Source organism: Podarcis liolepis (genome assembly GCF_965112155.1).
Source record: "Podarcis liolepis genome assembly, chromosome: 8".
NCBI classification, from domain to species: Eukaryota; Metazoa; Chordata; class Lepidosauria; order Squamata; family Lacertidae; genus Podarcis; species Podarcis liolepis.
This window is the reverse complement of record NC_139560.1, coordinates 88,392,546-88,419,915: the sequence shown is the minus strand read 5'-3', so window position 1 is coordinate 88,419,915 and position 27,370 is coordinate 88,392,546. Positions and strand designations below refer to the sequence as shown.

Below are 27,370 nucleotides of genomic sequence, written 5' to 3'. Positions count from 1 at the left end.
TGCCCTTTATTTAACAAATAATAATAATAAACTACCTTATGAATAAAACAAAAAGTCATAAAGTGTATCTCTTTCTGTTTTCACCACATAAAAGCCCAACCACCACCATACATTTTTCATGTACATAAGTTAAAATGTGGCCTTCTACGTAGACATTTGTAATATATTTCCTCAAAGGGTAGAAATAGTTAAAAGACATATCTTCTTCAATGGTTTCTGATGGCTGGTAACTATGAGTGGAACATGACCACATACTTGGGCAGAGGTCAGAAATGTGTGTTTTTGCAGCTGGCTTGCAAGAAGCAGCACGTGAGACCTGCAAGCGTCCTGGGCTGTCGCTTTGCAGGAACTGGGGCTGCTTTAAAGACTTGCACACCATTTTTAGAGAGGGAAGATCTTGTGACGATGACTCCAACTAATTTTTACTCAGAGTAGACACTTTAAAATTAATGGACTTAATGTTTGCCATTTTCATTAATTTAAACTGCTATACTCTTGAGTAGGACTAGCAACCCTTAGTTACGTCTTGTTTGGACTAGCATATCATTCTCAGTGCCGGGCTGCTTTTTAAAAGTGTTTGGAAACTTTTGTTGGTGCAAAATGCTACTGCTAAAGTTTTGATAACATTATGCCCCTGGAACATATGACTTATTTACTGTTCCTGTTGCATTGATTACATATTCCACTTCTGGGCCCCGTACAAGGTAGCGATTAATGGTTCCTGCCTTTAAAGCCCTAAATACCCAAAGGACCAGCTCCTTCCCTATGAAGCTGCTGCCCTCTAATACAGGGCTAGGCAACCTAAGGCCCGGGGGCTGGATGCGGCCCAATCGCCTTCTCAATCCGGCCTGTGGATGGTTCAGGAATCAGCGTGTTTTTACATGAGTAGAATGTGTGCTTTTCTTTAAAATGCATCTCTGGGTTATTTGTGGGGGATAGGAATTCGTTTACTCCCCCCCCCCCGCCCCCGAAATATATACCAGCCCACGGCCTGCTCTAGAGCCCTGCTCTAATGTCTTTGGCAAGTTATGTCTCAGTCTGAGACACTCTTGGTGGGAACATGTGGTTTGAGCTGATTTGTGGAAGATTACTGCAGTCAAACCAACAATTCATGTTTTCCCAGATGGGGCATGAAGGGCCTGAGGCTCACAGAGTTTTCCTGTAAACTTGCTAGAGAGAACTTGTGTGAGGTCACTTCCTTTGCCTGTCTTTAGCAGGAAGCTGTAGAGCTACAAACTTCCTGCCTGCCTGGGCAGCCTTGTCGTTCTTCAGCCAAGCTGACCACACCTGCCTGCCTGACACCATTTTTTAACTTACATTTTGTGCTTTTGTAACTTAGTAGTTTTAAACCTGCCTTCTTTTTGCTACAGTAAACTGCTATATCAAGATGTAGATTATGTAAGTAAATACTTTTTATTTCTTCATAAAACAATGTTTGTGTGATGATTGTTTTTAAGGGAGAGAAAAGGGATAATACCAGGAAAATCCAGCATCGTGGACTATTATTGTAGAAGGTTAAATAAACCTTGTCTTTGCTTCCAGGTTTAAGCTGCAAATGATGGTATTCTGCTGATCTCACTCGTGGGCATGGAAGGATAATATCTAAACCATATACAGTGGTACCTCGGGTTACATACGCTTCAGGTTACAGACTCCGCTAACCCAGAAATAGTACCACAGGTTAAGAACTTTGCTTCAGGATGAGAACAGAAATCAAGCAGCAGCGGCGCGGTGGCAGTGGGAGGCCCCATTATCTAAAGTGGTCTTCAAGTTAAGAACGGACCTCTGGAACGAATTAAGTACTTAACCCGAGGTAGCACTGTATATCCTCTCCTAATATTTAAATCCATCCCCACAAGATGTATTCCACTTTTCCAACAACAAATGATGAGCTCACAAAGTGGCTCACAATAATCACAGCAGCATTAAAAATACTACAAGCCTTGCAGTCACTGTATGTGAGAGTAGGGGGTGCAAAAGGGAGCAGGGCTGCTGCTCCTTTAACGCTTCTCTAGCAGAGGGGCTCATCACCAAAGCGACAACTATGAAAGTGGCAGGAGCCATGTCCTGCTCCGTCCCTGACCACCATGCGCCTGCTCTCTGTGGCTCCATAAAGGTCGTGACGGAATTCCCTGCTTGGGTCAATCCATCTGGCATTCGCCCTGTTGACTTTTGTTTCTTGACTGCTAAAAAGTGTATATATTCCAGCAAGTGTTTTAATTTGTTTGACTAACTAGTTTTGGATTTGTTTTATTCTGTAACCCTGCCTGCAAAAAGTTTTGTGATGGGTTTTTTAAAGCGGCTTTAATACATTTTTGATGGTTTTTAGCATTTACTCTGTAGGCTGCCTTGGACCATCCACAGATTGGAAAGCAGAATGTACATTTTGGAAAGAGAGGGAAGCAAGAAGGGATAAGCCCAGGCACCCGCTCCTGTTCCAGCTGGACAGAGGCAGAGAGGTGGAGGTGAAGAATTCCTCAGGCTCTGTTTTCGCTGGGCCTCCTGCCACCTGCTGGCCTTGTGGAAAGGATTCCAATAGAGAGAGGAAGGCAGGCGGGAGGAACAACAGGCACAGGACCTGGCCTGTTTCTCGCCACAGAGAGAGTTCCTTATTTTTATATTATTAAGTGTGATTTTATTAATAACTTCCAGTGTTATTTGTAAGCTGTGTCGGAAGGATTTGTGTGCTGAAAGGCCGGGTATAAATAACAGCAATAAATAGTAAAGGTAAAGGGACCCCTGACCATTAGGTCCAGTCATGACCGACTCTGGGGTTGCACTCGATCTCGCTCTATAGGCCAAGGGAGGCGGCGTTTGTCTGCACACAGCTCCCGGGTCATGTGGCCAACATGACTAAGCCGCTTCTGGCAAACCAGAGCAGCGCACAGAAACGCCGTTTACCTTCCCGCCGGAGTGGTACCTATTGATCTACTTGCATTTTGACGTGCTTTTGAACTGCTAGGTTGGCAGGAGCAGGAACTGAGCAACGGGAGCTCACCCCATTGCGGGGATTCAAACCGCAAACCTTCTGATCAGCAAGTACTAGGCTCTGTGGTTTAACCCACAGCGCCACCCGCGTCCCCAATAAATAAATAAATAGGCGCAAACTCACTGGCTTGCACTGAATTTTGTTGGTGTATTGGCATAGGGTTGGTGGAGTGAAATTTTTCTTCTGCCCTAAGCCCTGCCCCAGACTAACGGTTCTTCCCTCCTGACTAATGGTCCTGGCCCTACCTGATGGGAAATTCACCAGCAGGTGAAGCAAACGAACAAGAGATACACACTTGCAAATCATTCTAGTAGAGTGATACATCAGAGGTGATGACATAGGTTTTTTTTCCTGCTGAAATTGTAACTTGCAAAAAAAAAGTATTTTTTTTCTACCCTTAATCTCCCATAAAAAATACCACAATGTGCCTCAGCAAAGCAAAGCAGTCATCATATTTCAGGTGCAATTTTCCAAAGATCTTCTGATGAGTACTTCATGTCTCTTAACAACAGCCAGATTGATGACAGCTGACTTGCCCTCCTGGTTTACTTCCAGTTCTCCCTAACTATCTTTCTGATTCAGTGAACCCATTTTATAAACTCCAAGTCCACTTGTCAAGGAAAAAATAATTTATTTGCACTGTGACTGTTAATGATGGAACATTTGACTCAACCATCTTTCAGCCGGCAAAACACCCATTGAAGTAAGTGGGAGTGAGACTTGGTCGGAGGTCTGTTGTGTGACCTCACCCTTACCAGAAGGTATGTGTATTCTGGAATATGTCACAGACCCAAGGGGCTGATCTAGTGCAACTGAGATGCTTCTGATATTCTTCTTGAAAGATCCTTTATCACTTCTCTTGTTCTTGTTGTTGTGGACTGTGACATGCAGTGCTGAGGAGGTGAAGTTAACCCTTTCTCTCTATATCATTTTCCTGATTAAGAAGCCCCACCCAGATGCTATTTCCCCTACAGAGGAGATGCTGCTGTTTCTCCCTCTGGCAGTGAAACTCTCTGCTCCCTTGGATGTCCTGCTCTGCCATTGGAGTGGGAAATCCACAGCCCGCTATGGCCCCTTAGCCACCCTTCCAGGGAGCATAGAATTGTCCCCTTAAAGAGCTTAGAATATTTTAAAGGCTGGAGAGAAACAAAAAGATATTTGCCTGTTGCTGCAGTTACTTCAAAGCAGGTGTCAGGTGGGCAGTGGCGTAGCGTGGGTTGTCAGCACCCGGGGCAAGGCAAGTAATTTGCGCCCCCTAACCCGTGGATTTGCGCCCCCTAACCCGTGGATTTGCGCCCCCTAACCCGTGGATTTGCGCCCCCTAACCCTAACCCCCAGATGTTGCGCCCGGTGCGGCCGGCCCCCCCTGCACCCCCCACGCTACGCCACTGCAGGTGGGTGTCTCCTGGGAGAGCTGTCAAGAACTTGGGTGCCATCACAGAAAAGGTCCTCTCCCTAGTAGCAACAGGCTCATATCTGGGGGTGAGGGAGAAAGGAGGTTCTTTTGAGGTAGCAAGTGATGCCTGGTAAATCAGTGGGATAGAGACTCACCGGGTGGGGGGGGGCAGGCAGAGTTTAATGGTCCCCTGGTGGGGGCAGAGAATGGTTTGTAGTGGGTTGTAGGCAGAGTCCTCAGTCACTACCAGGTGACCTATTTGTTGAGCTTTCTTCCTGATTTATTTGTGGGGAAGTTAGATGACATTGTGTTAAGCAAATATTAGGAGTGAACAGGAAATGCTTTCAAGCTAGAAAGAAAATAGACTGCACCTTGAGCCTGCCCTGAGACTTTGCTCCTTCCCCATGACCCTCCAGATGTTGCTGTACTGCAACTCACATCAGCCCTAGCAAGCCTGGCCAGTGGGCAGGGATGATGAGAGTTGTCCTTCAGCAAGATCAGGAGGGCCAAAAGTTCCCCACATGTGCCCTAGAGAGCCAGAAAAACAAGGGCGCTAAAACTTGAAGAATTCTGAAAGGACTAGAGATCTTAAATGCAGTATGTTGGAGTGGGGTGGGAGGAACGGGACTACAGGTACCCCGTTCATAAATCAGCACAAGTCAGCAATCACAACAAACAAGCTTGAACAAATTGTTGAAAGGCATTTTAATTTAGAAGATCACAACCTTTAGACTTGGCGTCATTTCCAAAAGGAAAAAATAATAATCTTAGGGCATTAGATGAAAATAGAAGCTCTTGGGTAGTAGTGGTGGAGACAACAATGTTCTAAGTTAATGCAAAACAGAAAAAAATGAAACACAAGTAGCAAAATATTTGATTTCATTTAGCAAATACTGTAATAAAATAAAATTAATACATGCCAGGTGCCCATATGGTTGTCAATCATCTCAGTATATTTGCACTCAGTGCCAAAACAGTGGGTGGCAGAGGAAGGTTCCTTCTTACTCAACAACTGGAAAGAAGGCAGCCTCCAGGTTTCCCCTTGCATCTCCATAGGCAAAAAGGCTAGAAAATTACTGTTTTGGAAATGCTTAAAATTTAGGCCTGGAACATCTTTAGGAGAAATACTACCCCTCTATGTCAACAATCCCTAAAAAAAGCAGTCTCATTCAAAGTGACCATGAGTTGCAAGATGTGAAGAATAAGATCACAAGCGGGCGGGTGGGTGTGTTCTAAGAAATTATTCAAGAACAGCTGAAGCCAGTACATTTCTACACAGAAGTAAAAGGTAGAGCAATCCAAAGGAGGAAGACTGGGAGCCACTTCTGCATTGGAAGCCCTGACAGCTTGTGGCAGTTGGAACAGAAAGTGGGGTGTTCCGGGGTGAACCTCGGGGTTGGCAGGGTTGGCCACCCTGGGTGCAAGCCAGGGGAGGTGCAAAAACCATGCCCCTCCACTCTGGCTAGGAAGCTGCCTGCCCACTCACCTGTCTGTACACTCCCTGGGGCACTTCTCCATTGCTCCGGACAGCAGACATCTCCTTGCCAAGGGTGCAAGGGATGGGGGGGGGGGGGAGAGGCGCGGACACAGCCTCTTGCCAAGGGCACAAGGGAGCCTATGGATGCCTCTGGGTATCCCCCCTTTTTTGCTGTAACATCTCCAAGTTAATACAGCAAAAGGGCCTGAATTGGATCCCTCTTCTGGACTGGTGTAAATTCTGGTGGATTCATGGCTGCTAACTACTGCTGGTGAGAACGACCCATGCTTTCCCCAGGCGCAGGCGGCCAGAGGCAGATTATGGGGAGCACAACTGGTTTGGTTGCCCTGGAGTGCTAGAGGCGGAGGATCAATGAATTTTGGCACCGCACAGGGTGCCATTGAAATCTGAGGCCCCGAGGGGATCCAAAACACACATCTGCTGGCCTCTGAATTGGTTCTGCCATGCAGCTAATCAATTGTATGAGTTTAGTGAATTAATCTGGTGGTTAAATTTGCATTCATTTGCACACTGGGTAACAGTTCCAAAGTTTCCTTTTTCTAAAGATAACACATTATTTCCCTGTGGGAGAGAAAAGAAGAGAAGCCTATTTTAAGGTGTGATGGCCATGTGAATTTTTTATAAGCACTAGTAGATCTCTTTGTGTCCGTGCACACAATTTGATTCTTTGTTGGTCATTTGTTCTATATTTCATTATGCTTTAATGATTTTATTGTACACCACCACAATATATTTTTAATGACTTGGTAGTTCAGAGATCGTCTTATAAACAAACTCACGTATACACATGCTGCCAGGCTAACCCAAGGAAACCATTTTAGTTAATTAAAAGTTTAAAAGTCTGTGAATCTAACAATTTATTCAATTAAACATAGAAGTAGGAAACTGCCTTATCTCGAATCGAGAGCGTTGGTCCATCTCGCTCAGTATCGTCTGCAGACTCTGTCCAGAGTTTCGGGCAGGGATGCTCTCACAGCCCTACCTGGGACTGAGCCTGGGACCTTGTGCATGCAAGGAAGAAGCTCTGCTGCTGAACCAGGTCCCTTCCTCAGCATGGAAGCTCTGCTCTCCATCGCTGCTTGTTTCAGTGCTCTGGCTTTGCCTCTTTCTCATCTGCCTCCACTGAGGTGGGGTAATTTGACCATTTTTCTCTGTTTGGGGATCATTCTGTTTCTCAATCCAAAGTCACACGGCAGAATTGCCTAGCTTCAGAGGAGGCTATTGAGTGAATCTCTGCATGAGTCACTGTGCTGAGGAGACACAGTCAGAACAGTAATTCCCACAGAGATGTGGGCAGTGAATAGCCCAGTGGGCTATTCAAACTGTGTGTTGCATGCAAGCACATTTATTTAAAGTTTAAACGAAAGCAGAGGCTTCCTGCAACAAAAAGCAACTTCCGGGGGAGATGGTTTTCAGTGAGAAATGAGAGTGGGAGGTGGTCCACAGCCTTTCCCTCCCCTGCCACTTTTCTGCTGTAGTCTCATCCATCCCAAAACACACACAGTTGCTTTCATCCCACAAATATTTTTCATTACAACCCTGTACAACAACCACATAGGAGGAAGGGAGCAGGGTGGAGAGTTCCTGGGAAAAAGCAGGGGAAAGAGTTGAATAAACCCTTCCCTACTGCTTTTCCAGCAAAAATGGTTCCCTCCCAAAGCTGCTTTTTAATAACCAGCCATTGGGGATTAAAGACATGAATTTGCATACAGCACACCATTTTAAAACTGTGTGCTTCCACTCTGACAAGTTTAGGACACACTGGGCTTCATTAATTAAACTCCCACAAATCAGACATCATTAATGTCCTCTCAACAATATATGAACCCGGTTTTATGTAGGGAGGGGGGGAAACCACCTCCAAGTCTGCTAATGAAGATCTCCTTGAATGAGGTTTGGGCCATATGGATGCCATTTGGAATGAAGAGTGAGAATGTACAGGTCAGCCTGCACTTTAGTGTCTGTCTATCCATCTGTTTTCACATTACTTGCAAATTATAGAATCCTCCAGACCCAAATGATCATAAATCAGTACTATGAGCATGTACACTTTCCCCATCTGTCATAAAACAATGAATTAAATTCAGGGCTGTCAAAATAATGCCGCTGCAGATTTGCCTTCTTCTGAGCAGAAGGAATACAAAGCTCCATCTCATTGCCATAATTTATGGTCTCCCTGGGAGATGTGGGCGATTAGGGTTGGCCCACCAACACACAGAAAAACAGTAGGAACTCCAATAACTCCAAATGGAAATCTTGGGTCAAATTTATCAAACCAATCAGAGAGAAATCTATTTCTGTTTGGAGAAGGAGGAGATATATTGCATGTTTAGGGTACGAGGAGAGCTTTGGAACATTTGGCTATTCGGTATTTGTGAGCTTTGGAATTCCTAGCTTAAATAGTATCACCAAAGGGCCATGTGATGTATTAGACATGGGCACCTTTTTTAGCCAAATAAAATATACAACTGCAAGCAAAGAGGTTTTTCAATGTTAACAACAACATATTTGTGCAAATGATGTAACTGAAAATTTTCTAGGTAGGACTTTAAAAAAGCAGAGCTCCAGTACTGGAAAAATATACCGGCTGAAAAATGAAATGTTAGAAAGGGCTCAAAACCCAAAATATATTGTAGGGCAAACATGGTGAACAGACTTCACAAATGAAGAGAATGTATAGCACCCTTTAAAATGGGGTGCATGGCTTGGAACAAATCAAAATGCTTCTTCTTCTTTTAACATTAAATAGCAAAACATGCTAACATTGGTTCATACCAAAAATAAAAGTTTGCATTTGAAAGTTCCACAGTGTTTAATTCTGACTATGTAGTAGGTTTTAAAACCTTTTTCTACCAAGAAAGCCCTGTCTTCTACGGAACTCCTTTGTTTTAAGGCCATGTGGCCACTTCAGACGCACTATTTGCCAACCTCCAATATCCAATTTATCACAGCCTTCTGAAGTTAGGCAGGCAGTGACAGGGGACAGGCACTTCTCTCTGGCCGGGTCCTCCATCTTGAATTCCTTCTCCAGAAAAGCTTGCCTGGGACCAGGCATTTCAGAATTTTATCTAGTTGTGTTTTTTAAAAAACACACAAACATATCTGAGAATATTTGACAAAATGCTCCCCTTGGGGAGAAAGTCAAAGAAGAAGAAAAAATTATAATTTCTTTCAGCAAAAAAAATAAAAAATGGTTCTGGGAAATTCTAGCTCAGCTTCAGGAAATAAGCATTACAGTATAGGCTGGATCTAGAGGAAGTTAGTAAATGGTGCTGAGACTTAATGGTGGTTTCAGTGGAGTTAAGGGTTTTTAACTTCATTTAGATCCAGCCCAAATTGTTTGAGCCTGAACTGTAACTAGGAAGAATTTTGTCAAACATTTAATTTTATTGTATTGATTTGGCCTTTGGATGGGGCAAGTGAAAATAAAGATAAAACAAGTAGATGTAGTGCAATGAACTAGAGATATTTTATTAGCCTGTCAAGCTTTTTATGGGTGTTTGAAACTAGGGGCAGTCAAGTGAACATCCCTTGTGCATCATGGTGACCAGTGGGGAGGGGGAGAGGGGGTCCCTCCAGCCTTCGTCTATCCCTAGTGTCAGTGGGGCTGGGCCTGCTTAGCTGGAGTGCCCCACTCTCCCCCTGCCACCCAGGAATGCTCCTCACCAGCCACGGATTGCTCTCAGACATCCAGCCTGACTTGAGGGGTCCACAGTGGTCTATGCATCATTATAAATTACATATTATTACAAATTACCTTAAACCCTTGATTTTGGTATCTTAGGATCAGTTTGTACCACCAGAGGCTTCTCCTGGACTTCATCTTGCAAGGGATGAAGGCTGCACGTCTGAATGTTTCACCAAATCATTCTCTGCATATAGAAAACTATCTTGTCAGTGCTAAGTTTTGGCTAGTATTTCCTTTGCATGCTAATTTCCATATGCATAAGGGTTTATTACCCACCTCCTCTCGGAATCCTTCAAATATTCAACCCCATCAACTGCAGGCTGGTGTGGTATCCTCCAGGGAAACAACCACCTAATTCTGTTCCTTGTATAATCCACCCCTTCATTTGTATTGGGTTTGTTAGGGAAGAACACTTCTTAGAGCAACTGGGCTGGCTCAAAAAAAAAAAAATTGCCAATACAAATGGCTAAAGCATGAGAAGTGTGTCACAGCTTTCTCTATGTTAGTTGCTGGAGATGCATCTCCTCAAGCTAAATGAATATTATCTAAGCATACCGGTAATTGCAAAAGCCTGATTCTCATTGAGGTAGTAAATGGGGGGGGGGGGCGGCTGTAATTGCTAATATACACTCACATGATTGGATGTTGCTCTGGGAGTAGGGAATCACCACCCATTGCAAGCCAGCAAATCAAGGAGTTCTAGCCTAGCCTCTCTGGCATGCTACTTTTCTATGTGCAGGGATATTTGTTAATCTTTATCAGTTTATTTCTCTGACAATGGAGGATAACATCAGCTTTGAATTTCAGTCTGAAGTGGTTGAGTCTGATCCCAGCTTTGGAACTGGTCCTGGTCCCATTCTCACTTCAGGCCTGAAGGCGCCGAGACCTGAAGCAGCATCAGGCCTCCACCCTCGTCCCGTCTGCATATGGAGCCGCCTAGAGTGGCGGGGAAACCCAGCCAGATGGACGGGGTGTAAATAATAAAAATTATTATTATTATTATTATTATTATTATTATTATTATTATTATTATTATTTATTTAATATTTACAGGGCTCTGGAAAGAACAAGTGCTTTGACCTAAATGTTATACTATTCAAAAATGCATCAATACCATATAAGTGTAGAATTCAATGTTGCCCTCTTCTGATTGTTAAATGAGTGCAAGCATTTTAGCTTGCTAGATGGCATGGACCCCCATCTCTTTCTCCTGTGTGCTGCTCTGGGGACACACCTGATCCTGTAGTAGAGGGGAGTGGGGAAGGAAGTTGCACACAATTACTCAAAGTAGATCCAATAAAAAATAGACCTAAGTTAATTCTGCTCATTAATTTCAGTAGTTCTGCTCTGAGTTAGGGCTGCCACCTTTGGTCGGGCAAAATAATGGACAGGTAGGGCCAAATATGAGACAGGTCAGGGGGGAATGGGGGGCTAAAATTTCCTCAAAGTAATCTGTTACTCTCTTGCATGCTCTGACTCCAAGTCTCCATCTCTGATCCACCCATCTCTGCCCAAGTAAAAACTCTTTCCCACTCCACCCCCCCCCCATTCTCCACCAGGTCCATGCAAACCTCTCGCTCTCCAAGTCCCACCTAGCCCCCTCTGCCTACGCAAAACCTGAGACTCCACAGTGGCAGTCCTGTGCGCTGCCACCCCACTCCCTCAATCTCTGTGACCCACTCTCTGACCTCGCAAAAACTCTCTCTTTCAAACCCCTCCTCCTGCCTCCTGCCATAACTCTCGCTCTTGGCCCTCCTCTGAATGTTCTTGCTTACTATAGCCTCAGAGAAGCTGCTAATTATGGATGCTGCTGCAGTGTGTTACTTTCCCTTCATTAAGTCAGAAAGAAAATAACTGAAATGTGCTTATTGAGTCCAAAATTTCAAACCTTTTCCATTAGAAGCTAATATTATCCCAGCTAGAACAAGATTCCTGTAACATTGAATGATTAGTTGTTCCCAATTGGGATAATATTTCTCAGTTCTCACATCTTACATTACTGTCTGGGAGTTATATTTGCAGATATTAGAGCTGCCAAGCAAGTGGGGGTGGAATCTGCCTCACACGTGCACTTTGGAAAATCTCTTGCATTGGGGAAAAGGCATAGAATTAATCATAAGTTATTAACTGATATTTAAAAAGAGGTGATTTTGCTCTGCCAAATTTAGAATTGTATTATGAAGCTGCATGCCTTTCTTGGATCAAAGAGTGGATAATCTTGAAAAATACAGATCTGCTAGATTTAGGGGGATTCAACAACCGAATTGGGTGGCATGCCTACCTATGTTATGGAAAGGCGAGAGTACACAGAGAGTTCATGAATCATGTGGTAAGACAATCGTTATATTCGGTATGGGTAAAATATAAGGATATTCTGGAACAAAAATTACCCTAGTCGTTGTCGCCATCGGAGGCCATGACAATTAAAAAAATAAATGTAGAGCATGACTGGGGAACCTGTAAAGATTTACGAATTGAAGAAGGTAATCAATTAAAACTTAATAATTTTAAGGAAATCAGAGGCAGATTGACAGGCTGGATACAATACGACCAACTACATGAGGTTTTTAAGCAAGATAAAAAGAAAGGCTTTGCAACAGAGTTTTCAAGATTTGAAAAGGAGGTGATCTATAATGAGGTGAAAACGCTTTCCAGAATGTACAAAATTCTGTTAGACTGGTCAGTAAAAGAAGAGGAGGTTAAGTCAGTTATGGTAAAATGGGCTATGGATATAGGCCATAACATTCAACTTTCAGCATGGAAAAAACTGAGGAAGGAAGATCTCAAATTCACAGCATGCTATACCCTTAAAGAAAATTATATGAAGGTCTTTTCTGCTAGTATTTAACACCTAATAAACTGGTATTTAACACCTAATAAAATTCAGATTTGTGCTGGAAATGTAACGAAGCAGTAGGAACAATGTTTCATGCATGGTGGAGATGTAAAAAAAAAAAAAAGGATAGAATTCTGGGATACAATCTATAACGAGTTAAAAAAGATGTTTAAATTATCATTTTCCAAAAAGCCAGAAGCTTTCCTTTTAGGAATCATTGGGGATGAGATCCCCAAAGATTTGAAGAAATTATTCATGTATGCCTCCACAGCAGCGAAAGTATTGGTAGCACAAAACTGGAAAGGAGACCAAATTCCCATGAAGAGGGACTGGAAAGGGAAGCTGATGGAATACATGGAGATTGACAAGCTGACAGGGCGGTTAAGAGACCAAGAGTACCAAAAATGTAACAACAATTGGAGCAATTGTAAAAAATATCTGAAAGATTACTGCGGTGATTTAAAAATCTTGACTGGGCTAGAATGTCTCTTGTAAAGACGACTAGTAGAAATTGTGGAAAAGCTGGTAAACAGAAGATTAGCTATAATTGGAAAGACATACAACATAGAATTCTATGGACCCAAGTAAGAGGTGGAAGGAAGTAAAAACACAACAAGTAGATAAGTAACATAATTTTTATTTTCCCTTTTTGTTTACACATACATGTTCAATGGTGTAATGTTGAGAGATCTCAAATATTTATTGTCAATGTTGACGTGTGTGAAAAGGATGGCTGTAAATCAATTGAAAAACCAATAAATGTGTTTTTTTTTAAAGGAAAATCTCTTGCATCACATGTCACTTGGTCTTTATGATGTCTGTGTGTCCTGATTATTTCTCTCCTGGCTGGGAAGAAGTTTCTGGAATACCTCCTCACATAGAAAGGGACACCGAGGCTCCTTTGCACCCTTGGCAAGGAGGGAGTGCAGATGGGGGGGGGCAGGTTCCTAGCCACGCTGAGTCAGAGTGCAAAGATGCAATTTTTTCACACCTTCTGGCCAGCCCCTATGTCCGCCTTCTCACAGATTCAGTCAAATGCTGGCTTGTTCATTGACTAACAACCAAGCATGTGTGCTGTTGCATCTTCTAGGGTTGGGTGGAGCAGGATTCAGGATTTTCAGTGTCTATGGAATAGTAGCTTGCAGTGCAATCTTATGCTTATCTCCTCTCTGATGGACTTACTTCCAGGGGTGTGTCGTACTGCAGCCTCCCCCTTGGAAGAGCCCAATATATTGTATGCAGCTGCAGGGGAGTTCTGGTTTGGTTCTCGTGCGTAGCTTGAGCACAACAAGGCTGACTGCTGAAACTCCTTGCAAACTTGATGGGTGCCCTAGCCTAGAACATTTCCCAGAATCCTTTGCATCATGCAAAAGTTCCCCAGCAAGTACAGTATGCTAGTGTGGAAAGGGATCCATTAAGGCAGAAAATTTGAAAACCACTGTTTTAGAGAATCTTAGTTTAACTTCTACAAGTTCATTTCTCGTGGGTGTTTGCCAAATACTTTTGATATTTTCCTTTATGTTTTTTGCACAACAAACCTCCCTTGTAAGTGAATGTCGGGGCTCATATCATTTTCTGCTCCAGTCATGCAATTCAGGCATACAAACTCATTCCAGGTTTTGTGTTCAGTTCATTTTTCATATTCCGCTTCTCTAACTTGTTTATGTTAGCTTAGCCTTCATCAAAATGATGTCTTAATTAAATCTGAAAAATTGACATTTGACTTTACTTTAAGCGATGATTTCAGTCTGCCATTGATATAAAAGTTAGATATACAGAACAGACATATGCATTGTATATGACTTGCTCCTGGATTTTTTTCTTCTTAATCATCATTGCTTTTCTTTAAAAACAACATTTTCATCATGTTTTAAACAATCTTTCAATTTGGCTTGATGCAATATTGTTGCATACATGCTCTCTGACTTTACTAAGGATGTGAGAACATTCCTATGAAATTCTGTTCTCCAGCAAACGGGGTCATGATCTCATATGCTGAACTCTTGAGTACATAATTAATATGATGGGTGTGATCCAATCTATACCTTCCATATAGCAGTGCATATCTACAGCTTTGCCCAGCCACACTCTGCTCAGGCATTGGTACAAGAAATCCCCTCAAAGGTAGTGCTGCACACAGGAGGCTATAGAATAGTCTGTGTTGGGCCTTGTATTAAATCCTAACAGCATCCCATCTGGTTAGAGAGCAGACTGAAGAAGGGGCTGGTTCGATTTCCATTTAACTATGTATCAATCTGGTGAGATATTTAGCTTTATTGTGATATTAATTATAATGGAGAAATCCAACAAATGCAAGGAGCTGGTGTGCTGTAGTGGAAGAGACAGAGCTATGAATCAGGAAGTCCCTAGTTCAGATCTTGCCCCTGCCTGAACCCCCAAGGCAGCCTCAAGCAATCTACCATCCTTTCAGTCACTCCAAGATATCATAATGCCAACCCACCTTACAGGGTGGGTGTGAATATAGCAAGATCATGTATGCAAAACATTGCAAGTCCCCTAAACTGCTACAGTGGTGCCCTGCAAGACGAATGCCTCGCAAGATGGAAAACCCGCTAGATGAAAGGGTTTTCCGTTTTTGAGCTGCTTCGCAAGACAAATTTCCCTATGGGCTTGCTTCGCAAGATGAAAACGTCTTGCGAGTGTTGCGTTTTTTTCCGCTCCCCCCCCCCTTTTTCTAAGCCGCTAAGCTGCTAATAGCCTTTTAGCCACTAAGCCGCTAAGCCTTTAATAGCTGCTAAGCCGCTAATAGCGCTAAGCCGCTAATAGGATTGCTTCGCAAGACGAAAAAACCGCTAGACGAAGAGACTCACAGAACGGATTAATTTCGTCTTGCGAGGCACCACTGTATAACCATGGTGGCACCCAGTTTATGGAATGTCCTTTCTAAGAGACAGCTGATGCCAACTCTGATAAGTTTTGCCGCCAACTGAAGACCTATTTATTTGCCCAGGCATTTGTAGGGTATCTCTTGTCGTTTTTGCTGTCCTGGTTCCTGAGTATTTGCTATCTGTGCTTTTATGGTTTCACTGAATATTGATTTATGGCATATTGTTTTGTAATGGTTTTATATTGTTTTATTGTGCCACTCCCTGGGATCACTGTGATAAAGATGAGAATTGTTTCATTTCCTTTTCAGTCCTACCAATTACTGCACCTAATTATTTTGTCTGTCATATTAGACTGGAGGAAGAGGCAAATGATGCAACACAGATTGCTACAAAATTCTAAACAAGATGCTGCTAAGCTTTTTCAAATTAGCAAATATGCTGTCCCGTTCCATGCCCCAACAGTGATTAAAAAGAGAGGTAGTGAGAACTTTGAGAGACCATGTAACCTGCTCAATGAACACGGTGCTAAAATAACATCACAGAAATATAACTGTCACTATTTGTGGGTAGTTCCATCCTATATTTGCATATGACAAATAGGTATGGCAGGTTTTAAACCCTGCCAAACCTGTTTGACCAGAGGCGACAGTTTTTAAAAGAAATGTGTGTATGTATCCAATGGGAAACAAATCCTCTCTAAAAACTTCCAAATCTGAAACTGTTGCCTGTCTCCAGCTTTCACAGCTTGAATTTTTCATTGCTGGGCCTCCTCCTTCTCTTCCCGAATTGTTAACAAGCTGTTAATCCTACTTCACTGCATGAACTCAGAACTGAAGCAAGGAAAAAGTGGGGGGAGGTAGAAGTGCACAGATGCCAGACTATGGCAGGAGGACTCGTTTTCTTCTTTGTAAAAGGGTCTGGCAGGCTGTACCACATTCTTCAACTTCAAAAGAACCTCAGCATAGACAAGGCCATGCGACAAGTGCAGTGACATCAGTTCACACACCATGATGGGCGATCCCTAGCACACTTGACCTGCAACCTTTAGATCAAAAGATTAATCAACTAAAACTTTAGTTGATTCATCTTTAGAGGCTAATAATATTTGTTAAAAGTAAATACCGTGTGAGAGAGAGGTGGGGTTAGGCAGCTAATGGCACACTTTCACTGTGTGGGCCATTTATTCTGATGTGTTGCTGTAATAAGAATTTTTTTAAATAGTAAAGTTGGCCTTTATACCAGTGAGATCCTATCAGGTCTAAGCGCTGTGAAGTACCTGGGATAAACTAGGATAGCGTTTCCCGACCTCGTGCCCTCTAGATATATTCGACTACAACTCCCATCAATCCCAGTTGGGCTATGCTGGCTGAATCTGGTGGGAAACATCTGTCCACCACATCTGTACAGCACCAGCTTGGGAAAGGCTAGACTAGCAAATAGCACATAGGCTGGAAGGTTTGCAATCATTGGTCCTCTGGGATCACCTGTTTCCCAGATCCAGGAAGATTCTGTTCAGTTGTGTGTCCTAGTTTCAACAGTCTGGGGTTCCTTCTTCTGCCCAGCAACCCTGGTAGTGCAGGGAGCCTGGGCATCTGCAGATGAAGCAAGCAGAGCAGACCCCACCCCAGATAATCCATATTCCCCAGGCTCCAATCTTTTTTTAAAAAAGAGAGTCAAATCTGAGACATGAGGCGATATGTGCAGGCACTATGATTCTCATTTGTTTGGGGGGAAACTAATCTGCTCCCACTTTCCAGCCAATGAATGAAGTCATAACAATGTCTAACATTATGGAAAGCAGATTTAGCTAATTAGTTAAAGAGAAGACTAGAGTGTGACCGGGGCCAGCCCAAGATATTTTGGCACCTGAGGAGAACCACAAAATGGTGCCCCTCCTGCCAGTTGTCATGCGCAGGTGCCAGGAGCAGGTCAGTAATAACTCACAAGGGGTCAGTGAATGTAACTCTTTATTCAAAGAAACAAGCAGCTCAGGAGGCCAGGTCTAGTGAACGCAGCAACTTTCCCCAGTAGCTGTGGCTACAAAACAAAATGCAGGAGCAAAGACAGAAAATTGTGGTATTTCTAACCCATAATCTGATTTCATACCAAAAAGCTGTCATTTTCTTATGGGTTGCTAACAGTCTCTCTAAATGTCAATGCAGATAAAGCCCATCATTGTCATTGTCATAGCCCAAAGTGCAGGGGGAAGACTGGATGGATGAAGCCAATCCTTCCGTGTAGTCCCTTTCCTGGAAGGAGAGGTCAGGTCGTGGTATTCAGTACCTCATTGTTGTTAAACTGCCCTTTTGGAAGGCTTCTTATGCCTGGAGGAAATGAAGGAAGCTAGGGGAAATCTGAACTGATGACTATGGCCCTCTTCCAAAAAGAAAAGAAGTTACTTCTCACTGCTCTTCTTACCTGGCCAAGTAGCATCAGTTTCTTCCACCCCTGAAACCCATCAGAGAATGCTACACTACACATTTTCTCATTGACCTAGGACCACAGGCACCAAATTTTGATGAATAGCTTAAAACCCTGCCATTTTTTGGTTTGTCACATATGCACTTATAAATAGTAAAAAAAAATTGTGCCAGGTTTGGTTTGCTTTCACCTGCCGTCTTACCTTTGACCAAAATAGTAATCAGTGTTGCCAACAGTTAATGTTTTGACAGTTAATGAACACTGTTTTTTCAATTTAAAATGAGGGGATCTAGGAGGGTGCTTACAAATTACATCTCAGTTCAAGATAAATTGAAGGAAAGCACTACAGTGGTACCTCGGTTTACGAACTTAATCCGTTCTGAAAGTCCTTTCTGAAACCAAAACTGTTCTTAAACCCAGGTGCACTTTCCCTAATGAGGCCTCCCGCAACCGGTGCCCTTCCACCGTTCGGGTTCCGTTCGTAGACCGAGGTAAAGTTTGCTAACCGGAAGACTACTTCCGGTTTTGCGGAGTTCGTATACCGAATAGTTCGTAAACAGGGCTGTTCTTAAACTGAGGTACCACTGTATTCATTTCAGAATTATTAAATATATAGAAGAATAAGCTGGCTGAGGAAGAATCAGCATGGCTGTTGCAAAGGGAAATCCAGCTTCACCATCATTTTGAAGCTCTTAAGAGTATCAACAAGCAGCCATGCAGTATATACATGGACATCCAAAACACTTTTGCCAAACTTTCTCACCAAAGGCTTTTGAGTAAACTTAGCAGTCGTGGTATAAGAGATAATACGGGTATTAAACAGTATAGAAGTGAGCAGGATGGGAATATGCTTTTCTATACTGAGGACAGTCCTCTTATTTCAATGAATCCTTTATTTGCAGGGCTGTGCACTCTAGATCTCATTTAAAGAAAGGAGAGCAAGGGCCTTGACCATCAACAACAGCAGACTGAAAAGGCATATAGTTCTTTCCCATAGGAGATGTGTTGCATTTCTACTTAAATTTTAGCAATCATTCCTAAATTTGCACCTATACTAGTGATTTACCGGTATTTATTTTTTTGCCACGTCTGGTGGCTAAATAGCGTGATACCTGGCTGGGAGATGGGAAGGTGATAGACAGCCTCAGAGGTAGGCGTGGATGGTTTTTGCTGGTGTAAATCGTAAATGGGATTTCTCAGTTTTTTCTGCCAGAGAATATATCCTGCTGATGTAGATTCAGGAGCTGGTAGGCTTAAGTACTGGCCTTGCTTTGAGGGAAATGGAAGGGCTAGAGACTAGGCTTTTTCTTGACAAAAGGTATGGATGATAGTTCACTGATACCTGAAAGATTTGTGTGAGATAACTGATGAAGGTAAATTCTCTGGCTATTTCTAGCCCTAAACCATCTCAACTCCAAACAGATCTACTTGTCTCTGCCAGAACAAGATCATATGAGTGTGAGATCCCGAGTCACCATCACACAGCTGCAAAGTGATGTTTCTAAGGGGGAGATTAGCTGCAAAAAAGAAGCAGGTGGGAGGGGGATGCTTAGCCCATCTGCTGCCTGCTTATTTTTTTCCTTTCAACTCTTCTCCCCAATCCACTTCCACCCCAGCTGTGGTTCAGATGTGGGTTTGCCATACTGGGATTTGTAAGTAAAAATGGCTGGGACAGAGGAAAGTGGTGGGTGAGGGAAGGGTTAAGTATGCTCCTGCGGTCTGCTTTTTCTCCACTGCAAATTTCCCTTTCCCCTGATGATCTGCAGCTGACCTGGGTTCCCCAAACCAGGCCTGTCACCAAGCATGTCATTGTGGCTCCACAAGACAAAGATGCTGCACAGCCTTCTATGTGGTGGACTTCTGTTCTTCACATGAACATGCATCATGGAAGTTTAACTCAAAAAGTATTTCCAGCCCTTTCCCATTATTCTCTGGAAACTAGAGCCTGGTCCTTTCAAAAGTTCAGAAATGTCAATGGGAAACTGCTCAGCAAGCATGTGGGGTTTTGGAGAAGTTGAAGGTAGGTACCTTCACAGGTTGCAGCCAGCCTTACATCCAATTTGTGCAGAAAACAAAAGAGGTGGAGGAGCAACGAAAAATGTCTGTGGTTCTTCCACTCTCTGTAGTCAGGAATGCTATGCAAAACATAAGGTGTGTCAACAGCTTTCATTGCCTACCCAGCATCATGAAAGGCCAGCGTAGCGTTCTGTGCTAGTCCTGGAACTTAAAAGAATTACAACCTCCGTGGTTATTTGGAGAGTGGCTCCTTCACTAAGCTGCTCTGGTTAAACCTGTCAGAACTCATGAGTAAACAGAATGTGAGTCCAGAAGCTGCAGTGAGGGGGGCTTTTTCTCAAAGATAAAAGGAAGAGGTTTGCTTGGGGCAATGTGGAATATAACTAGCAACTGTTCCGCATTAGCCGCAACATTCTTCTTTTCTACCACCCAATTTTCTTTTTTTTCGTCCTTTGGTGAAGAGTTTCGGCTCCGTAGCACACGTCGGGAGTCTCCAAACTGGAAATAATTAAAATACAGATTTCATTTATAGTAGACCTTATGTGAGCTGAAGTAAAGATTGCAAAAGGTTTCCTGAGTAGATGATTTAATGATGTGTTCTGCATTTCCTGAATTTTCCACATTTTAACTGCCTTTGTGCTTGAATCTGGAAGAGGAGGAGGGACACTGAAAGCCCTGAAGGCTAGAACCCCAAAGATCTAGCTCTGGCAGAGGTTTCATTTCCAGTTGAATGCAAAACGCAGGAGGGGGACTTGGATTAACTTAGAATTGAAATATTTATTTCACTGTTGATTAAGTGCGTCTCCATATCCTCAAACCATTAAATATTAACATGTCATTGTCCTGCCAGGGATGTTGGTGTGAGATGATGGTTCAAGTATGTCCAAGTAATAGCCCCCAGTTTGCATGCTAGTGGGGGAGCTTTCGGTGGCCAAGCATAATCCTAGTTCTACCGGGGGCTAAACCGGAATGCCCTAAACTGAAAAAGTGTGATGTGATATAGCGTAATGTCAGAGAAGCCAAATATTTAGACATCCATCCAGGCATGCAGAAAACATCCACAGAGGCAGTCACCTTGGAATGGCACAGAGCCACTCACAAGGAAGCATGAGTCGTGAACCACGTCTTCTAGGTGGGTGGCATATGTGTGATGGTCATGGTTTCCAAAACTGCCGCAGCCAAAACTCCATTGGTAGCTCGTTTTCCTTGGGAGAAAGCATGCAGCTCCTCTAATGTGCTAAGAACATGCAAGCCCTTGTGCATGCCTTGAGGAGCTTTCTTGGCCAGGAATGAAGAAGAGACCGTGAGAGATGGTGTAGCTGGAGAGGGAGATGATGTGACTGGGAGGGGAGATGGAGTAAGAGAAGCCACCCTGAGGAAGAAGGCAGGGACCAGAGTCAAGCCTCAACCATATAAGTGAGGGTTGTGTCCATAGGTAAACAGATTAGGGAGGAGTCAGGAAGCACTACAAGAATGATAAAGGCTTTGGAGGGCAAGTACATCCGTGTCATCCCATCAATGTATGTGTTGTTTTACAAAGCATCAAAAGGGGGGAAAGGGACTCTAAAATATGATAGTGGGAGAGAGTACAAAGGAATAGAAAAATTCCTTCCTGTAGGTGCTACAGGAAGGAATTTTTTTATTTTGACTATGGCAGACCAACACGGCTACCTATCTGTAAAAGGAATAGAAGTTTACAAAGGTTCAGGGAAGTGGGCATGGAGAAGTTCAGATCATGCATGTCAGGACCTGGAGTCAAGCATAGGTCAGCAATAAAAAAGCATGGTGTCAGTGCAGTTAACGATTTGTTCAAAGAAACCAAAGCAGCTCAGGCCTGGTGATCCCAGCAACTCTAGCAACTCTTCCCAGTAGGTCTTGTCCCAATGAGCTGGTTGTGAGGACTGAAGGTCCCTGCCTTCCCACCACTCCCTAAGGCTCCTCCTCTCCAGGTTCTTTCCCAAACAGTCATCAGCTGCATCAGTGCACAGCCAATCTCTGCTCTGCTTGGCTCTTTGCATTTCTCTGCATGTTCTGGGAGACTAGTGGGGAGGGGAGCTGGTTGCAGCAGAAGGGGGAGACTCCCTGGATTCTTCAGCAGCCTGTCTCCACTCTGCCTGCTGACCAACCTTCTCTCCATCCTCTGCTTCAGGCTCGGAGTCTGAACTGCCCTCTGCCACAGCCTCTTCCTGCTCACCAAACCCTGTTACCTCTTCTGCCTGCAACACCTCCTCCCCCCAGCCTGCTCCTTCTCCCTTTGACCACACATTTCTTCTCACCACCACTCCCCTGACTCTGAGCCTTCTTCCCTGGGGGTTCCCTTAGGGGTTCCCCAGGTGGTGCCTCTCACCTCTGCTCTGCACCCAGCCAGTCCATGGCAATGAGCTTAGGCTTGGCTTCACGGCTGGAAGTGACTTTTGAGGCATGAGCAGTTTCCTCCCACAATGCAGAACAATCAGGTGGGCTAAGTGGCATTCCTGAGTCACGCTAGGGAACATCTGCATTGCAGGAGAGTCATCACACTGGTACAATGGGGAACTTCTACATTGCAGATCATGTTGGTGTAATCAGTGTCTCCTTTCTCTGTGTCCTTTTGAAAGAATCTGTGGTCCCCAGAAACTCTCATGTCGTTAATGAAGCGAGAACAAGTTGAATCAGAAGCATGCCAACCCCCCCCCCTTCACAGCCTTTGCTCTGAAAAATGAAGGGGGTGGCCTCTTTGACACCCCTCTGGGACTGGGCATGTGAGAGCTGAGAGATGCTGTTGATACCTGACTTCCTAGGAGAGGTGGATTTCCCCCCTGATCACCCCCTATATCAAATCTCTCCAGATAAAAAGGTGAGGGTTCCAGTTTTCTTGGTCCGTCCTTTGACTGCCTCTGAGGAATCACCTGGGATGATTTCATTCACTTATAAATCTTTGGGGTTTTTTAAATTTGAAGTTAGAAGCTGGTTAAGTTATTTACTTAGCCACAGGACCTGCTCTTACACATACTGACTCTTAGGTCAGGTGTGGTGAGCCTGGGGTTCAGCCTACAAAGCCATTTATGGTGATCTACCCCTTTTTTAGGGTTGCGAAGGGCTCCTTTGCTACAAGGTCTTAGAAGGGAGAGGAAAGAAGCAAGGAGCAGGATACTGCCACCACTTTATGCCCCTGCTGAAAGAATCACACTGGTTGCCAGTTAGCTATCCGGCTAAGTTCAAGGAGCTGCTTTTGGTGTATTAAGTCCAATACAGCTTGGCAGACGGATTCCTGAAAGATCGTCTCACTCTCTATATACCCAGTCCACCACTGCATTTTGCAGCTCAGGCCCTTCTGCAGTGGTCATCTTATTAGGAGGCCCATTCCACACAATATAGGAATCGGGCCTTCCGTGTTGTGGCACCTATGCTTTGGAATCCTTTCCCATTAAATATGAGACAGGCACCACCGTCTCGGTTACCTTTGTAGTGCCTGCTGAAGACTTTCCTCTTCCAACAAGCCTATTAAGTAGAGATCTTTCCTAGTCTGCATTGGAATTGTTCTTCCGAAATTCTTGCATGTTTTTATTGTTTTACTATTTGTGTGTTTGCCAGCCTGGACCCCTTTGAGAGGGAGAGTGGGTTATAAATGTTGTTGTTGTTGTTGATAAATACCCCCTCTGCGGAAAGTGTGTGCCTGCCTGTTTGTGGTGCAGGTGTGCCCAGCCTGGCATGTGGCACTCAGAAGGGTCACCAGCCCTCCGTGCTGCCTAGACGTAAGCAAGGGCCTGGGTAGCACAGCCAGCATCTTGCAGCCTGTCCTACCTCACAGGCTCAGTGAGAGAGTGCTGGGTTTTGTTACACTTGCATTTTAGAAATTGTCCCAAACTTTCAGACTCCTCAATTTTTGGTTTAATATTGGGATTCATTGTCGCACTGTGATTAAGGTTCTGTCTGTACAAGTATTTCAGCTTGCCAGATGGAACAATTCCCCCTCTTCTTCCCCCACATGCTGCCCTGGGCTTCTCCTGGCACCTGCCCAAGCCACTTTGGGGGGAGGAAGAGGAGGGAGGAAGCCCTGACGCATGAGCGGAAGCCCTTCTGCCAATGTGCCAGGCTTCCACAGACAGGGCTCACCAGAGGAATCCTGCCCTAAGCTTTGCAAACACCATTAATATAATTAAAGAGCAAACGGATCAATTAGTTAAAAGTCTTATTTTCATTAACTGATTGGTCAATAAACAAGCTTCAGTTGGTTGATATCCATACTAAAATTACATTTTCCCCCATTAGGAAAGCACTTCCTGCCCCTCTGTCTTTCTCTATATACAGCAGGTGGCAGCATTGCAATGGAGCTTTGCTGGCTCCTTCGCATCAGAAAAAGAGGTCTTTCCCTCCATGTACTTCAGCTGCAGCGAAGTTCTATCTGGAAGTATTGTTGTTGTTGTTGTTTAATTCTTAAGTGTAAATTAATAATAATAATAATAATAATAATAATAATAATAATAATAATAATAATAATAGAAGAAGAAGAAGAAGAAGAAGAAGAAGAAGAAGAAGAAGAAGAAGAAGAAGAAGAAGAAGAAGAAGCAGCAGCAGCAGCAGCAGCAGCAGCAGCAGCAGCCACCCGTCTGACTGGGTTTCCCCAGCCTTTCTGGGGGGCTCCCAACAAAATATATAAAACACAATAAAACATCAACCATTTAAAGCTTGCCTTCAGATGTCTTTAAAAGTCATGTAGATATTTATCTGTTTGACATTTGATGAGGGGGCGGGTTTCATAGGGCGGGTGCAACTACTGAGAAGGCTTTTTGCCTGGTCCCCTGTAACTTCATTTCTCACAGTGGGGGAACCATCAGTCTAGGAAGTCCAGGCTTCAAATACGACGCACCTCTTGATTTAATTGACTGGTGGAGGATCTATCTGACTCTGGCACTTAACAACACCACTGGATAACCTTTTCTCCTTTTGCGCCCATTGCCGTTCTGCATGAAAGGCACCCAAAGTGACTGTGTACAATCACTCAGAACTAAAGCCACCCCACCCCCATCATCTGTATGCTGCTTTCCCCAAGAATTGTGCCCAAAGTGGCTCACAACATGTCAAATGAGCAGTAAGTATAGCAATTCAAAAAGCATGTTAGAAACAATCAATAATATCGAATAAAGTACCCCCCCCAAAAAAAATTAAAGCCATGTAGAGTGTATAAAACTCTACAAATAAGCTAACCTAGCTTAACAGCTTATACTAAACAGAAGAGAGAATAATGCTAAGGCAAAAATGAAATGGTATAGAAACCATTGGAATTGTTGGGGCAGAAGGGAGAGAGGGCAATTGTAGGTGGAACCAGAGTCCATGGCAAGCAGAGCTAGAGGCAGCAAGTGGAGTCAACAAATTCTAGCTTTGACCCCATCCTCCTTCCTACTGAGCTTTACACGGGGCAACTCTGAGACCGAGGAGAAGGAAACTGGTGGGTGGCAGTGTCCTCCCTCCCTCCCAGCACGGGAGTGCCCCTTCCTTGGCCATGAGGGGAAGGAGGCACTGCTGCTGCCCCAGCCCTGAAGGCTCGGCCCAGGTGCTGCTTGGTGAGGGAGGGAGCCTGTCGTGGGGATGCCTGGTTGCACCCCCTCGCACCCTTACAAAAATCTGTGCCACGCCTTCCAAACACCGGCCCTCCCCATGCTATGCTCCTGTATTGTACTTCCTGTCTAACAGAGACGCTCAGTGTGTGGGGAGGTCTGAACTGGTTGCTCACTCTAACAAACCTCTTTTTAATTCCTACACCAGTAATCTAGAAACTTTCAGCACTGTACCTAAGCCAAGTTTTATTGGTTGTGCAATTTTTTCTGAATGCTGTATGGAAAAGCACATGAATCTGAGCTTTGGAGAATTTGTAAGTACACCATTTTTAACGTAACAAATGTGTGGTCTTTTTCTAGGCTAGAGGAAAAATGAAGTTTTGGGAACTCAGAAGGGCATATTTTAAAGGTCTAATAGCCTAATATATATTTCCATGCATTACTTTGCTGCATGTTTTCTGATTTTAAATCTCTGCTGGCGTTCTCTCACCAAAGAGTACTTGCCCCAGGGAAGTACTTGGCATCCAGGGAATTCTGCTTTATATACCTATATTTACCATGCCACCAACAGTTATAAAATCTGTTCACCTCAAACCTGTCAGTAGGAAGGCAGCCACATTCTGCACTAACTGAAGTTTCTGAACCATTTTTAAAGGCACCGGGTGTAAAGCACATTGCAGTTGTCCACTCTTAAGTCTCCCAAAGCATAGTAGCCAAGTTATCCCTTTACAGATACAGTCATAAATGAGCCACCAGCCTAAACTGGTAGAAGGCACTCCATGCCACTGAGGCCACCTGTGCCTCAAGCGGCAGCAATGGATCCAAGAGAACCCTGGATTAAGAATTCACTCCTTCAGAAGGAATGTGATCCCATCTACAGTAGGCTGCACAGCACTCCACTGGAGAAAAGAACCACCCACTAGTAGCATCTCAGTCTGGTTTGGATTAGTTTTCAGTTTATTGAGCCTCATCCAGTTCATTGTTGCAACTAAGCACTGATTCAGCACATCCACTGCCTCACCTGCAGAAGATGAAAAGAAGAATTCTGTGTCTTTGACATACTGACAACAATGCACTTCAAAAATCCGAATAACCCTATCTGGTAGTTTCATGAAGATGTTGAAGAACATGAGGGACAGACCCATTTCCTGTAGGACTTCATACCTGACATACTCACAGAGCCAAGTGATGCTTCCTAAAAAAATACCTTCTAAAGCTATCCATTCAAATAGGAGTGGAACCTCCGCAATGTGGTGGCCCCAAGTCCCTAATTCAGACAGTTGTACCAGAAGGATACCATGACTCATCAGTTTCAAAATATCAGAGGTCATTCAAGGAGGATCCACAAAGTGACACTCCCCTATCTCCCTCCTGACGCAGGTCCTTGTACAGGGTGACCAAGGCCTGAACCCCAGTTGAAATGGGGTTTCAAATTCCTCCAAGAGTATCGGGGTCCGAGGTTTCCATTCTCTCCTGGTGTGCTTCATAGCTGTTTCCCTCTAGGCAGTCATGGAACATTATGCCTTCTTCTGCCATCACATCCTGTTTGGGATTTTTGCGGAAATGAAGAATTTGTGCAGGTGGGTTGACAATTAGCAGATTCCATCAGCTATATTCTCATATATTCTGTATCTCATATTTTGTGCAGCCCATGTAGAAACCTAATCTGTTCCTGATAAGTCAATTGTTTTGGGGAAGAAAAATGGTTTTCATTTCAAAAATTTTAAATAGGTCTGCTCAGCATCTTCTGTGGTGGTAAATGCCCACAATTCCCAGTAACTTTAATGCTACAAGATCAAGCAATTTCTCCATTTTCTTTGTCAGCAAATATATTCTAAGTGAAAACACAATAACGTGATGTTAATAGAGACCAGAACCAACAATTGCCAAATAACAAATATTTGATAGCAGATAACATAAACAGAGAGCAGCTCAAAGGGATGTCCCATCTTAAATTTATTTTTGCTCTATTGTCAGCTGTTTTATGAAGTCTTTCATGTTTTCATTGTTTAGTCATGTCATTTCTGATGACATCTGTAAGAATTTTCCCATTCAAATTAGAGGAACTATCTAGCCAGCTAAGCAGTTCCCAGTTTGCCTAGTTTTAAACTTCACTATGCCAAATAAAGCATTCCCTCAA

General features: G+C 43.7%; 1 long non-coding RNA gene across 1 annotated transcript; it reads left to right on the top strand.

The window, feature by feature from the left end:
• Window positions 1-1,145: 1,145 nt before the first annotated feature.
• Window positions 1,146-27,370, top strand: LOC310713866. The gene is made up of 3 exons (XR_014529469.1): window positions 1,146-1,398; window positions 22,307-22,529; window positions 25,591-27,370. It is a non-coding gene; the product is annotated as an uncharacterized lncRNA (long non-coding RNA).